The sequence below is a fragment of the Epinephelus lanceolatus genome, chromosome 24 (assembly GCF_041903045.1).
Source record: "Epinephelus lanceolatus isolate andai-2023 chromosome 24, ASM4190304v1, whole genome shotgun sequence".
Lineage (NCBI taxonomy): Eukaryota > Metazoa > Chordata > Actinopteri > Perciformes > Serranidae > Epinephelus > Epinephelus lanceolatus.
In genome coordinates, this window is record NC_135757.1 from 13890387 (window position 1) to 13903612 (window position 13226).

General features: G+C 41.1%; 1 protein-coding gene across 5 annotated transcripts in view; it reads right to left on the bottom strand.

The window, feature by feature from the left end:
• LOC117249842 (beta-1,3-galactosyltransferase 1-like) overlaps nt 1–13226 on the bottom strand; it is a 124528-nt gene that overhangs the window by 11152 nt on the left and 100150 nt on the right. The window contains exon 1 of one of the 5 annotated variants that reach the window (XM_078166004.1): nt 1869–1927. The exons of 3 other annotated variants lie outside the window; for them this stretch is intronic. The gene's annotated coding sequence lies outside the window, so the exon portion shown is untranslated. One more of the 5 variants, XM_078166003.1, reaches the window with a different exon arrangement.

The window sequence follows — 13226 nt, forward strand, 5'->3', positions numbered from 1 at the left end:
AGAAGTCAGAGTTTTATAGTATTGATGAAATGTATCAGCTGTAGTTGCTAGAGAGCACAGGTGCCTGGGGCAAGGCAGTGTTCGCCTTTTTAAACTTTTACATTATCCAGGGCGCAGTTTTGCTGAGCACACACTCTCAGCAGTGGCCCGCCTCACATCTGTACACGTACACCTGAGAGCTGCTTGGTTGCTCAGCACAAGCGTCGTTCTTCACTGTCAGGCACTAAGCATCTGCAGTGGAGCAATTCAGTCATAAGTGCCTTGCTCAAGAGAACGGTGCCAAAAATGTGGAAAGGTGTATTATTAACCTTTTTGCTACCCACTGATCTGCTGCAGGGTGCTGGCACTGTGTTGAGTCGTCACAGATGCTTAGTACTGTGCGACTGTGTCACTGCTGAGCTCATCTAGCTGCTGCATAGATGCCTTCCAAACCAGAAAAAAAAAAAAAACTCTTTCAAACATCATGACTCAAAAACAAATCTCATCTGAATTTATCAATGTTTTGAGGTTTTTGTCAATTATCAAATAAGTTAGCAGTTAACAACTAATTGATTCATCAAATATTGTTGCAGCTCTAGTACTGCTATGAACTGCTTCAGATCGTACTTGCAAGAGAGTGATTATTTTACATTCATTATCAGTCTTACCTTCAAGCAGTTCAGCATGACCTGTGGAGTCCCACAAGGATCAATACTTGGTCTCCTTCTATACAGTTCATACATTCTACTGTTAAGCCAGATTTTTCCAATCAACTACTTTGTCAGTTTAAACTGTTTGAGGTTTGTGCCTGTACTGTTGTACCTAAACAGCTACTGTAAGCTAAGTCTCACATGATAGTCAACTGAACATTGATGCTGATACTGTTATGACAACGTGTCCTTAAATATTGGTTTGAATGATATTTACCAAATTAGCTCTCCACAAATGGTGTTGTCACGTTATGTACTGAACATAAACGTACATACTTAACAGAAAGTTACATAGGCTAGGATTAGGAAAGGAAACATGGCAATGATGACCTTAAAATAACTCAAAGTTCACTTGTTTTCACAATGTCCAAAACACAGGTCTTCTGGGAGGAAGTCCTGTGTTTGATTGACCCATCCACCACCATAACCCATCTCCTTACACAGACTTTTGCTTTTTATATAACTACCTTCTTTACTCATGTCAGCACATTGGTCACGTGACCACAGCCTTCCTGTTTATGTGTGTTATATATGAATTGTGGTGCATTACTTTTCGTAGGTATATGTACGAACAATGCATGAGAAAAACCTAGCTATTAATTGCTTCGGATTGCATTTGCAAGAGAGGGATCATTTAATCTCCATTATCAATCTTCCCTTCAAGTTCAGCATAACCCATGGAGTACCACAAAGATCAATACTTGGCCCCCTTCAAAAACAACATTATCTACCATACTTATGTAGATAATACTTGACATTGATCTACATTTGTCTTTCACTGGATTACTATGGTCCCATCAACACACTTTGTCAGTCAACTGTTATATTAAGACAAAACTTAAACTGACAAATCTGTGGAGTCCACTCAAGATTTTAGCAGTCACATTAAATTAGTTACAACATTTTATCATCTAAAAATTATTGCAAGAGTAGGAGGACTCTGACCACATCCAAATATGAACTTAAAACCACTTGCTCACCATGTGTTGCTGTCTGTCCTTTCTTCACCTTCACCATTTAATATTTATAGATCTCATTTGAAAGTTTTTGTTACCTTGTCTTGCTTATTCTAGGCAATTTTAAGAGCCACTGTGTATGAAATGTGCTATATAAACAGTCCAGGTTTAGTTCACTGCAGAGTACACAAATGAACCCTAATAAATGTAGTATCTCCCCTACATGCAAAGCAGTCTGGCAGTCCAAATCCAACAAAACTTTATGTCCAAAGTCATCACAGCAGTCTAACGATCAAATGTAACAGTCCATTTGTTTTAATGCACATGTATGGGTGTTTTGGTGTCAGTTCAACTGACAAGACCTCAAACAGACATCTTCCCTGCTCTGATAAGTAATGACACCAACCACAAAACGGTTTGAGAGAAAACAGGAAAGCAAGAAAAATAATATCAGCACTTTGAAACTGACATCTCCTCTTGGGATGGCTGTTCATAGCAGGTCATTTTACGCATGCAGTAAAGCATATCCACCAGCCCCACTGGACTCAGGCAACACAAATCATCTAAAGCCAACATAAAATAGTACTAACAGGATAATGAAGTTTAAAGCTGATTAAGCGGCATCATAAATTTCACTTGAAAGACTTAAGTCCTTATTCAAATCTATTTCTGTGATCCTCTTTATCTCAATCCATCCTTTGTGATTAAAGGTGATAAATGAATTGTTAATCTTACAATCTTTCCTTGTAAAGATTTAATATTCAGTCATATCAGCTTATGTGTACATCAGGTGTCTCTTGGAGTCTTGAGACATGCAGAGGAACCTTTATGTAAGACTGAAAAACAAACCAAGAAGGCAATCGATACAGCAGCAGAAGTGTAGACACATCATGTGGCACCAAACTCTCAAACCCGTCTCTCAAGTTGACTGTTTTCATTTAAACACTTTCTCACCTCTTCCCCCTTCTCTTCTTCCTGTGCTCTCTCACTTTCACTTGAACATTGACCTTAAACCTGTGAAAGTGTCTACAAGCACCTTCAACACTAAAAGCAGCAGCAGCAGCAGCAGCGATAAGTCTCTGATGAGCTTGTAAATTCTCTGCTATTGATCCGGCTCTGGAGGGTCTCTCTGGGTGTTTCTCTGTAATTTTATTTTCCTTTTGTAACGTCCATCAGCAAAGCAATGAATCAGACATCCATAACACTGTGAGTATGATAAGCTGTGGACAAGGACTTCAATCAAAAATACCAAATCTAAACCACACACACATAAAGTAAACATAAAAAGTAATATGTGACAGTGAAGAACAGACTGATAGAAAGACAGGTGGCTGGAAATATTCAAATAACCACTAACGCTTCCATTCTGAGTGATGACCTTTCTCCCATCATGCTCCTCTGTCCATATGGCAGCAGTTTCTATGGGGACAAAATTGCCCCGATCTCCAGACACTAAGCGATGTGAACTGCATGTGAATTACGATATTCCTATGAAGTGTTTCACTCCAAAAATGAGGCAACTGCCAATTGAAAAAAAGTGGCACTTCAGCTCATGATGGATAGGACAAAAATTGAGATAAGTGATGTTCCATTTTGAACACCAATGGGCAATTTCAGCACTTAGTTGATCAAATTAGATCACTTTTAAGTACACTATCCTCTCTACTTTGAGGATAATGAATTATGATTTGAGGCATTATTTCGCAAAAATGAGCCACAGATGTGGTGCAGTGTTGTGCTTTAAGGACTTGTTTAACAAATCCACCCCCAAAATCACCTCCAGAATACACCAGAATATTATGTATTCATTGAGTTTTTCTCAAGACAGTTTTCCTTGTTGACACTTTTTCTGGTGGCAGCAAATACAAATACACATTGCTGTCAAGTTTGTCAGTGCTTTGACATGAATACAATTCTATTTGTCTCAACTGTATGTGTGTTGAAGCACAAGTTTCAGAGGCATTTATCTCAAAACCTCTATACATACAACCAAAGGGAACTCTAAAAGAAATTAGTACAACTGATGGCTGGCTACTGCTGGCCTCTCGACCACCATATTGCTGGCTACTTTAGTGCAAACCACTAGGCCATGTTCTGATGGTGACCGAAGGCCACCAGAGTGTTTTTCAGAGCAAGAATAAAACGAAATAGCTCCTGTCTAGGCCTGTCACAATGACTACTTTCTATGGATGATATATTGTCCCAGAAATAACGGCAATGAACGATATTATTATCATTCTGAGACCATTTTATGCCGCTGATATAATAATAATATAATAGCGTAATAATAAAGGTACACTCTGTCAAAGAGCAGTTAAGTTTCAACTCTTGGAATATGAAAAAAATATATTTAAGATAATTTTTAAACAAGAAATTTACACCTTTTAATATATACAAGAAAGTATATACAAAATTAAAATACCTTGGTAGGAGTAGCCCAAAATCATTGAGTTTGAGACTTAAAAAAATGAAACCAAGTGATGCCTCTTGCAGCGAATAGACAAGCTAAGCGAAACTCCAGGGACACCGCAGTTGCCACCATATTCTGGCCGGTGTGCTGAAGCTGGCTACCGGGGCTGAGCAGCCTGGGAGGTAGGCGATTTGCTGGTGGATTTACGGAGTGAAAGATGACGTTGTTGGAGGGTAAAACTACAACAAGCAGACTTTATTGCTTGTCGCAAGGGGTTGGCAAGCTAACTACTATCAGAACTGTGCCTCTTCTACTCCAAAAGTGCAGCTGTAGGCAACCGGATAGCTGCACTGTGTCGTCTTTCACGTGTTCTTTTCTTTTACTTTGAACTCATGCAAGTAGGTGGGGGTAGAGAGGAAAAAAAGGGAGAACTGCAGCACCCAATTCTCATGATGGTGGGGAAAACTCTGCTGTTTATTCTGGCATCATGTTGGCTAAAATGTCGGTGATGTTCTTATGTAAATAAGCACGCATGTAAACACAACGGGCAAAAAGGTCAAGGTCATATCCACATAAGTCGATAACATAATTATCGTGACAGGCCTACTCCTCCCAATTACGAAGGCAATCACTTTCTGAATTTTTACTTCCTTGAATGACTCAAAAGTCTCACAAGTAGTCAGACATTACATGTGACTCTTTGTATTCTCAGTGATAGTGGTGTAAAAGGCCACATGCTCACCAGAGCCCTCGTGTTGAGTAGAGACCTACCCAGCAGGAAACCTCCCAAGTGGAGCTCTAATAAAAGGGGGCTAATCAACTCATGGACGCCTGAACAGACACATTTTTACACACACAAGCATTACTCACATTAACTAATTTACCTAGGGAAGCACCTGGAAGGAGCTGATGGAGACAGAAGATCAGCACTAGTCCAAACATATGTGCAGTACTGCTGCCCAATGGCTGTTTCCCTCACTGTGTTTCACCCTGCTGCAGAGCCTGAGCCTCTATCAGGGGGTGAGGAGTTATCGGGAACACCATCTCAGTGCTGGCAGACGGTGCAGCGTGGAACAGGCTGAACACATCCCATTATATAGCAGGGCACAGACAACTGCACCTGTCTAGATAACACAAGAGACTCCAGGCAATAGTGATGCTGGGGGGGAGAACGCACACGATGCAGAGACAATGCAGGCAGACTCACTCGCAGGGTTTTTATCTAACATGTGCTCATGTGCAGATGTCCTCAACTGTCTCTCCATGTACAAAAAAAAGTAGTGGTTTTCATATTTTAGGCCCACAGGTGCCCCCCCCACACACCTGCTCTGTGTCTTCGCTGTGAGCTGACAGAGCTCCTGTTAGCTGCTCTGTTGGACCTGAGAGCTGAGCGGATGCCAGATGAAGGGTCCTGTGGTAATTACCTTGTCTCTTGGCCTGTCCGCCACACACACACATACACATGCACTGGTTCGCACACATCGCTACCACTGCTGATGGCAGCACAGGCCGAGGACATGCAGCTTCAGCACTCCTTCCGGTAAATAACACTACTGAGGGGCACACACACACACACACACACACACACACACACACACACACACACTGGCAGAATGCAGTGCTCCAGAGCTGAGGTCTGCACTGCCCTGTAGTGGGCCCAGGTATAACTATTATAAGTGCAAACACAGGTAAGAATAAATATCATTGTTGGATATTTGGCGGTCACTTATACAAGTATGTCTTGAGCTATAGGTTTAGGTAAGGAAACATAGACTCTGTTCCATACAGGCAATAGTTAGCAACATAAAAACACCTTTAATTCTGAGCTATATATAGACTCTTAAATAATAAAATTCAGTTATTCTGCAGATCTGGAATCAGCGTTTGTTGTCTGATGAGACAGAAGGTTTTCAGTAGCAGCCTAATTAATGCTGACAACCTGCAAGCCGAAAATGAGGTGTTGATGAAATACACAGGTTTTTGACACATTGAAGTTATGGATGAACTTCCTTTCACACCTTACTTTTTCAGACTTGCTTCTGCTGATTTGGAATTATTAAGTTGATACACTTAAAATATTGATATTATATTCATGAAAGTTTAACTGAGATTCTCCTGAAATTGGCGTGATGCAATCGCCGAGATGATTTCTCTGGAGAAAAGATTGCACTTACAAAAAAATCACACACAGACCATTTCAGAGCTTTGACCATCAGATGACTGCTAGACAGGTAATCACCAAGTATTTCATTCATCAATTCAATATACATATATATAGGCCCACAAAACAAGCTCCATCTATTGACGTACTTGTCCAGGCTCAAATTTCCAAACTTCTTGGTCAATTATTTAGACTATATTTGACATTCCATACAAAGCAGGAACCCTGTATCTTTTACATTTCGCACAGTAATTCTGGGATCACTCGATAAAATAACCATTAGTTGCTGCTTTTGTCCAAAGAGCTGTTACCTTCCCCTCACAAATGATCTTTAGATGAGCACAGAACCTGGCACACAGATAGCACATTCACCAAAAACAGCCAAATGTTTCATGTTAGCCATCATGGAATTAGCACTAATTAGCTGCAGCTGATATGATCTGCAGCAGGTCGTCATTTTAACCAGTGAAACTGACGTTCGGCAACAGCTGGACATGAAAAATCTGCTACTTTAATCTACCTCTTTGCTAACAGAGTCAGGAGATATAAAAGATTTCATAAGAGATTCATTAGCGACCAAGCTCAAGGATTTTGCCCACTGGGAACTGGAAAATTAAATCCAGCTGTGTTTAAACAGTTACAGTTCGTTTATCTTGATCCTCACAGAAGATGGTATGATGAACAGCAGAGGTGGGAGCAAGTTATTGTTTTGCAAGTCAGAAGTAGCCCGAGTCTTAAGTCTTTGCACTCAAGACCCAAGTCTAAACTAAACTAACAAGTCATAATGCGATCTTAACCAAATGTAATGCCATTTTAACATCTGATTAAAGGGCCAGTGTGTAATATTTGGCATGGTTTATTGTCAATCTGAATCTGAATCTGAATATTCTACCCATTAATATGTTTATGTATGATCGCTATAAAATAAAATTTGTTTGGTTTTCGTAGCCTTATAATTATGCTTTTATATATATATATCAAGGGCCTTGCTTTAGAGAGGTCGCCATCTTGCACCGCCATGTATGTACGGCAGACCGAGCGGACAATCCAGCCAGCCAGAGAACGCGTTTTGTGTGTATAAATGAACCAACGAAGACAGCGGAAGGAAGGAAGAAGGAGGAGGAGGAGGAAACAGCAGAGTGTTAGTAGTTTGTTGATAGAGAGTAGTGAAAAGTTTTTTTAGTTATAAAGTTTGCGAATGGACCACACTTACCACGCAACAGGAGAGAATGAACCCGAACCGTCATCTGCGAGGAAAAGAAGACGCAACTTCACTCCTTGTGATGCACTCTCTGCGGCGCTTTTCCTCCTGGTGATATATCTCCCCAACAATGGCAGCAGTAGCACCGAATCCCATTCTGTGCATTCAGCCTCTCTTCTCACCTGCTCAGCATCAAACACATGGAGTTCCTCATCTGTGTGCTCCGGCTCAAACAGGTATGGCTCTGGGTCTGTGTCCGCTACAAGAAACTCTTCAAAATCGCATTCAAAGTCGTCCATCGCAGCTACTATAGTCCGGAGATATTGCTAGGCTAAATAAACAGCTGAGCACTGTTTACCGGCTACCCTGTCAGTCAGTGTGCGGGCTGGAGATTGGCGGAGCAGAGGGGGGAGGGGGGTCCCCACTTAGTATCTTAAAGGAGTATGTGTGTAAAGTTATTAAGTGTGTCTGTTATGCCAGAAAAGTCAGAGTTTGGGATGGAGTGGAGTGTTACCAGAGTTTCTGGAGTGCTCAAATAAACGGGCCTTTTTCCCGAACGCTCCTCTGGTCTCCTGCTCGCGAGGGATTCATTACAATATTGTAACATGGCTTAGATTTCTAAATAAACATTCACCTCGTCGCTAGATAGACCTACTCCTGAAAAACTCGTGCGCAAGGCTTTTTGTCCCTACGAGGCCACCGTCATTTACCCGACGGGGGGGGTGAGCGAGTGAGCCCTGCAATCTAGAATTTGACCACTGATGTCACTGTTTTCAACAGTTTTCAACCCATTTTACACACTGGGCCTTTAATAATATACAATAATTACATTTACAAAATCATGAATGCTTTTTAAAATTTGTATTAATTCATGAAAGCAAGTTGTTCCGCCTCCGCCTGTAGTCTTAAAAATTTGTGGCACACTTTTTAAATAACATAATCTTTAACATTTGGGTTTGGGGGAAAGTATCAGTGTTTTCAAGTCAAAAGGCTCAAGGCCAAGTGAAATCAGGAGTCATTAATGCTAAAATCCAAGTCAACTTACAAATGTTTTCTGATTTTGTCAAGTCTAAGTCATCAAATTTGTGACTCAAGTCCATGCCTCTGATGGACAGTGTGTTTAATATGCTTAGAATCTGCTTTTCTCTGCTGTGTTTGTGATCTGTTGTCTGTGTTACACCAGACTTAATGTTTAATTTATAATCCTGTTGTCGTCTTAAATACCTTTGAAAGACTTGTAAAGTGTGATTGAGAGAATCTAAATGTCTTCTAGCATTTGGCAGGCAAGTAGTAGTTGGAAGGTGGATAATCAGATTTTTGTTAAAAGCCCCTTTTTTTCTGCTGCTCTAATCTAATTCATGTTCCTGATACTTCACATCCAAGATAGAGTCACAAATCCTTGGCAACCGATTTCAATGACAATACAGTAAATCCGGCTGGTGTTAAACACAAGGTAATATTGAAATGATGAATTTGTATGAACGTAAGCGCAGATTCATATCTCCTACATGTGAAATGAAACTTCTAAATATAAATAATCCAGACAAATGGCAGCCAGTGGACGTCAGGGAAGGTAGATAAATATTAATGGACACACGCTCTCCTCTCCCTTCCTGCACACACACAGACACACATGCACAGGCTTCACTATCCTGTGGAAATCATGGCAGGCACTTAAGCCGCTCTGATGTGTGTGTGGATGGCGTGATAACCTGCGGTCCGGCTGCCCACAGCTGCTTCGGGGCCCTGTGAGGTGAGGCTGCTATCTCCAGCCGGCATGAGGTCCAGTCAGAGGCCGTGCTGCTCAGTATGCCCTCGGTAAATAAATGATTCCACCTGTCAGACCCGCTAGGCTTCAGCTTCACAGAGGTGAGACTCGGGAAAAAAGCATGTCTTTGAGTCAATTTTTCTGTTTATGTGCCATACGTGCGTGTGTGTGCAAGAGAGAGAGAGAGAGAGAGAGAGAGAGCACAACAGAGCGCAGAGGAAAGAGTGGATACTTTCAGAGTTTGGATTCGACCTAAACCCTGACAGAAATACACACTCTAGTTTTCATTGTTCTGTCAGCCTGTCAGACACAGTTTGGCTTAAAACACACACACATACAAACACACACACACACACACACACCCTATCAGCATACACACACAGAGCAGACTGTAATTCTCTGAACTTTTAACCTCTGGCAAACACATCAGTATTGGCTGGAGGTGTATTCAGAGAAGTGGTATTAACCTTAAACTGTGCTTTTGTTTGTGTCGGAGCAACCCTGGGGAAACACTACGAGATCAGAAGGATTGTGTATAGTATGCATGTGTATGTGTGTGTGTGTGTGTGTGTGTGTGTGTGTGTGTGTGTGAATAGATGTGTGCTTAAGAGACAGGCTGAGGAGGGAGGAGGGGAAATACTACAGCGTGAGTGAGGTGTGTGTTTATTGATGTGCATTTTACAACATGAATGAGTTATTGTAACCCCCGTGACAATGTTACCATGGTGACTGCATCATGCAAAGGGCTACTGCATGTAAAGCTCAAATTGTATGTGCATCTTTAAAGAAGGGGAATGATATGCATCTCCTCTGGCAGCAGGGAAGCTTCTTTTGGGCTACTGAATATTTAAATCGTTCCACAGAGAGCTGGACAAGGTTAACCGGTGTGGATACTGGCTGACTGTACCTCCAGCTCAGTGTCTGGATCTCTGAACGCCACTTTAAAGAGAGCTTCCCAAACATTCTCACCTTCAGGCCAGACTTTGGCAGAGGAGTTATTGTTACATAGATAAAGGGAAAAAATACATAAAAACATTAGAGATGAAGGAAATATGTGAGGCAGAGTAATGGTGCAACCCTAAACCTCGAAGGTACACTTTTTACTCTCCCATAGCTCAGAACGACCATAATATGTCTGCACGGGTTTAATAGGGTTGTTGATCAATACCAATGACTCGACGACTTTTTCGCCAAGTGCTGACCCTTCAAGTTTCAGACCTTGTAAATAAAACGCCCATTAGATGACTTAACCCCCCTTTAAAGTGTTTCTCTAATTGGGATTAAGAAGACATTCACTGAAGAGGTTTAAAGTTCGGCGTCCTCACAGGCATGCTAAGGGACGGCACACAAAGTATTTGGGTGGGGAGGGACTGAAGACACTCCCTGATGTTATTAATATCTATATGGACCCTCCCCTTGACTCAGACTACTGCAATATCCTTACTCCAATATCTTAAAACTATATGTTCATGGCAAACCTAATAAAACAGTCAACTAGAATTACTGCCACAAGGTTGTATGTCTATGTATGTCAATTAATCAAGGTGCAGTTTACATCCATGTCTGTCCAGACATAAATGTATCCATGACAGTAAATAGTTCTTCACATATGAATGTTGCTGCAAAGAAGCTACATATTCTAAAATGTGGATGCTTCATCAAGCCCCAAGGAACAGCTTTGAAACTAATCGGACACACTGGCTAAATCCTGTAATTACCATATCTGGGTCTGTCACTTGATGCCATATGGGCCAAGAAGATTTTGTCCAACAACATTGTGAAAGACAACATCTGTAAATCAGTGGATACATTTTTTGAGCGTCACAACAAACAAATGACTTGTTTCGCTATCTGGATTTCAACCATTTGGTCCAATAACATTTCAAAAGTCTCTGAGTCAAGTTGTCTGCCCTATAGGCCCCACAGTGTGGAAGCAGAGCAGAAATTCTCTTGATACATCCATGTGCTTCACACACATGGAGCACAGAAGATCTAGACAATCAACACAGTTTCAAGATGGACACCTAAGATTAGTGTCACTAATTCCTTATCTGACAAAATGTCTCCCCTTCTGTTCCTGAGATAAAGTGTCAAGTAATGGCCAGAAAAGCGTCTTCGCAGAACATTATGATGTCATAATGATATAGACCTTTGACCTTTTGAATGCAGAGAGCTGAATGCATCATTCGTGTGAAATTTTGTTGTAATTAGAGTATAAATTCCTGAGTTATGGCCAAAAACATGTTTTGTGAGGTCACAGTAACCTTGACCTTTGACCACCAAGATCTAATCAGTTAATTGTTGAGTCCAAGTGGACGTTTGTACAAATTTGAAAAAGATCCCTTCAAGCCATCTTGAAATATTGCACTCATGAGAATGAGAGGGATGGGGGTCACAGTAACCTTGACCTTTGACATAAAAAAATTCCTTAATTCTGAACAGCTAACAAACAAAAAGTCATTAAAGCCACCGAATGAGTGAATCAGAAACAAGAACTTTGTAGCTGCTGATTGACAGCATAGTATTTCCACCCCACCCCAAATTCCACAAAATGAAAATCAATATGATTTCGATCACGTTATACCCTGATATGTTTGAAGTCATATGTCCATCATACTTAAATAGCCTACATTATGCTAAAGGCACATGACCAGATATGTTGGTGATGCATCCTCAAGAAAGCTGTACCAAAGTTAAATACATATATGTAATCTTAGCTCTGTGTGTCTTTGTGACAGTTTGTTGAGAGAACAGTTGAAACGTGTGAACATTGTGTGTTTTTACAATAAATCCCACAAGGGATGCGATGAGAAAAAGTTAGAACACCCTGCTGTGCTCTCTCAAAATGTTTACACTGTGCTTTCCTCAGCAAAGAGCAAGGATATAATAATACTATAACAGCGCCTAACATAAAAATGTGTGTGTCTTTATGTTGGAGTGTGTTAGTGTTGACAGGAAGTGATCCAGTAGGACTCTCACTGCCTATGACAGCTGTCAGACCGGAGATCCATCTGTGTGATTAGCCACTGGACCGGCTGACTTTCCTCTGGGACGGATCGATCTGAGCTGGCCACGGAGATGACGTCCCTGATGTGTGTGTGTATTTTTGGGAGAAGCACATAACTGTGTGTAGGCACAGGGTTGCAATACACCATTAGTTCTATTCTGCTCTGTTCTTCCTACATTTCCTCTCTGATACAGCAGGAAAATAACGGATATGGAGATAATACAGAAGATAATTAGACATGATTATGATGTACTAAAATCACAGCACATTAAACAACAAATTAACAAAACTATCCTTGAGTGACAGAGCCTTCAGTACATACATAATGCAGAAACTGATGCACAAGCCTTCAAGCCTCCCTCTCGTCACTCTGCTTGTTTTTTTCCATTTCTTCTCCCTGACAACCTCCCTCTCATCTTCCAGCCTGTCCTTCACCAACTACAAAATGGCCTCCATCAAAGCAGGATCATTCAGCTCCTTGTAGAAGTCACTTGGGTTTAGTCGTTTCAAAAAAAGCCCAGTTGATGGGGCTTGACTGGAGGGGCACAGCGACAGATGAAACCAAAGCTACTTCTCACAGCATCTGTGATTAGGCCATCTCTCTTTTTTTGTTGTCTATACCGCACAGTTAATGTCTCATCATTTCTGGTCAGTAGGGCAGTGTGGTCTGTGCTGCTGGAATAATATAGAGCAGAGATCTCACAATGAGATAATACACAACTCATTTCTCAGTTTCTTTTTCAATAACTACAGGCCGATTTCAAAATTGTGTGTGCTGTCCAAGATCCTTTTAGGTTTGATCATTGAATAATCTCTACAAACAACAGGCAGCAGGAAGATTTAAGTACCAGAAGTGTCTGGTTTCACATGTAAGCAGTCGGCTTTATATGAGTTGGCTTTATATTACCTTTTAAAAATATCATCCGCATTATTTTTATGCAGGTATCTGTTGAAAGAAATAAGCAAAAATGACGGGTGCACAAAAGAGTAAGTCTGGGCCCGGATATCCGCTGGCTACACCGTATCATCTTAAA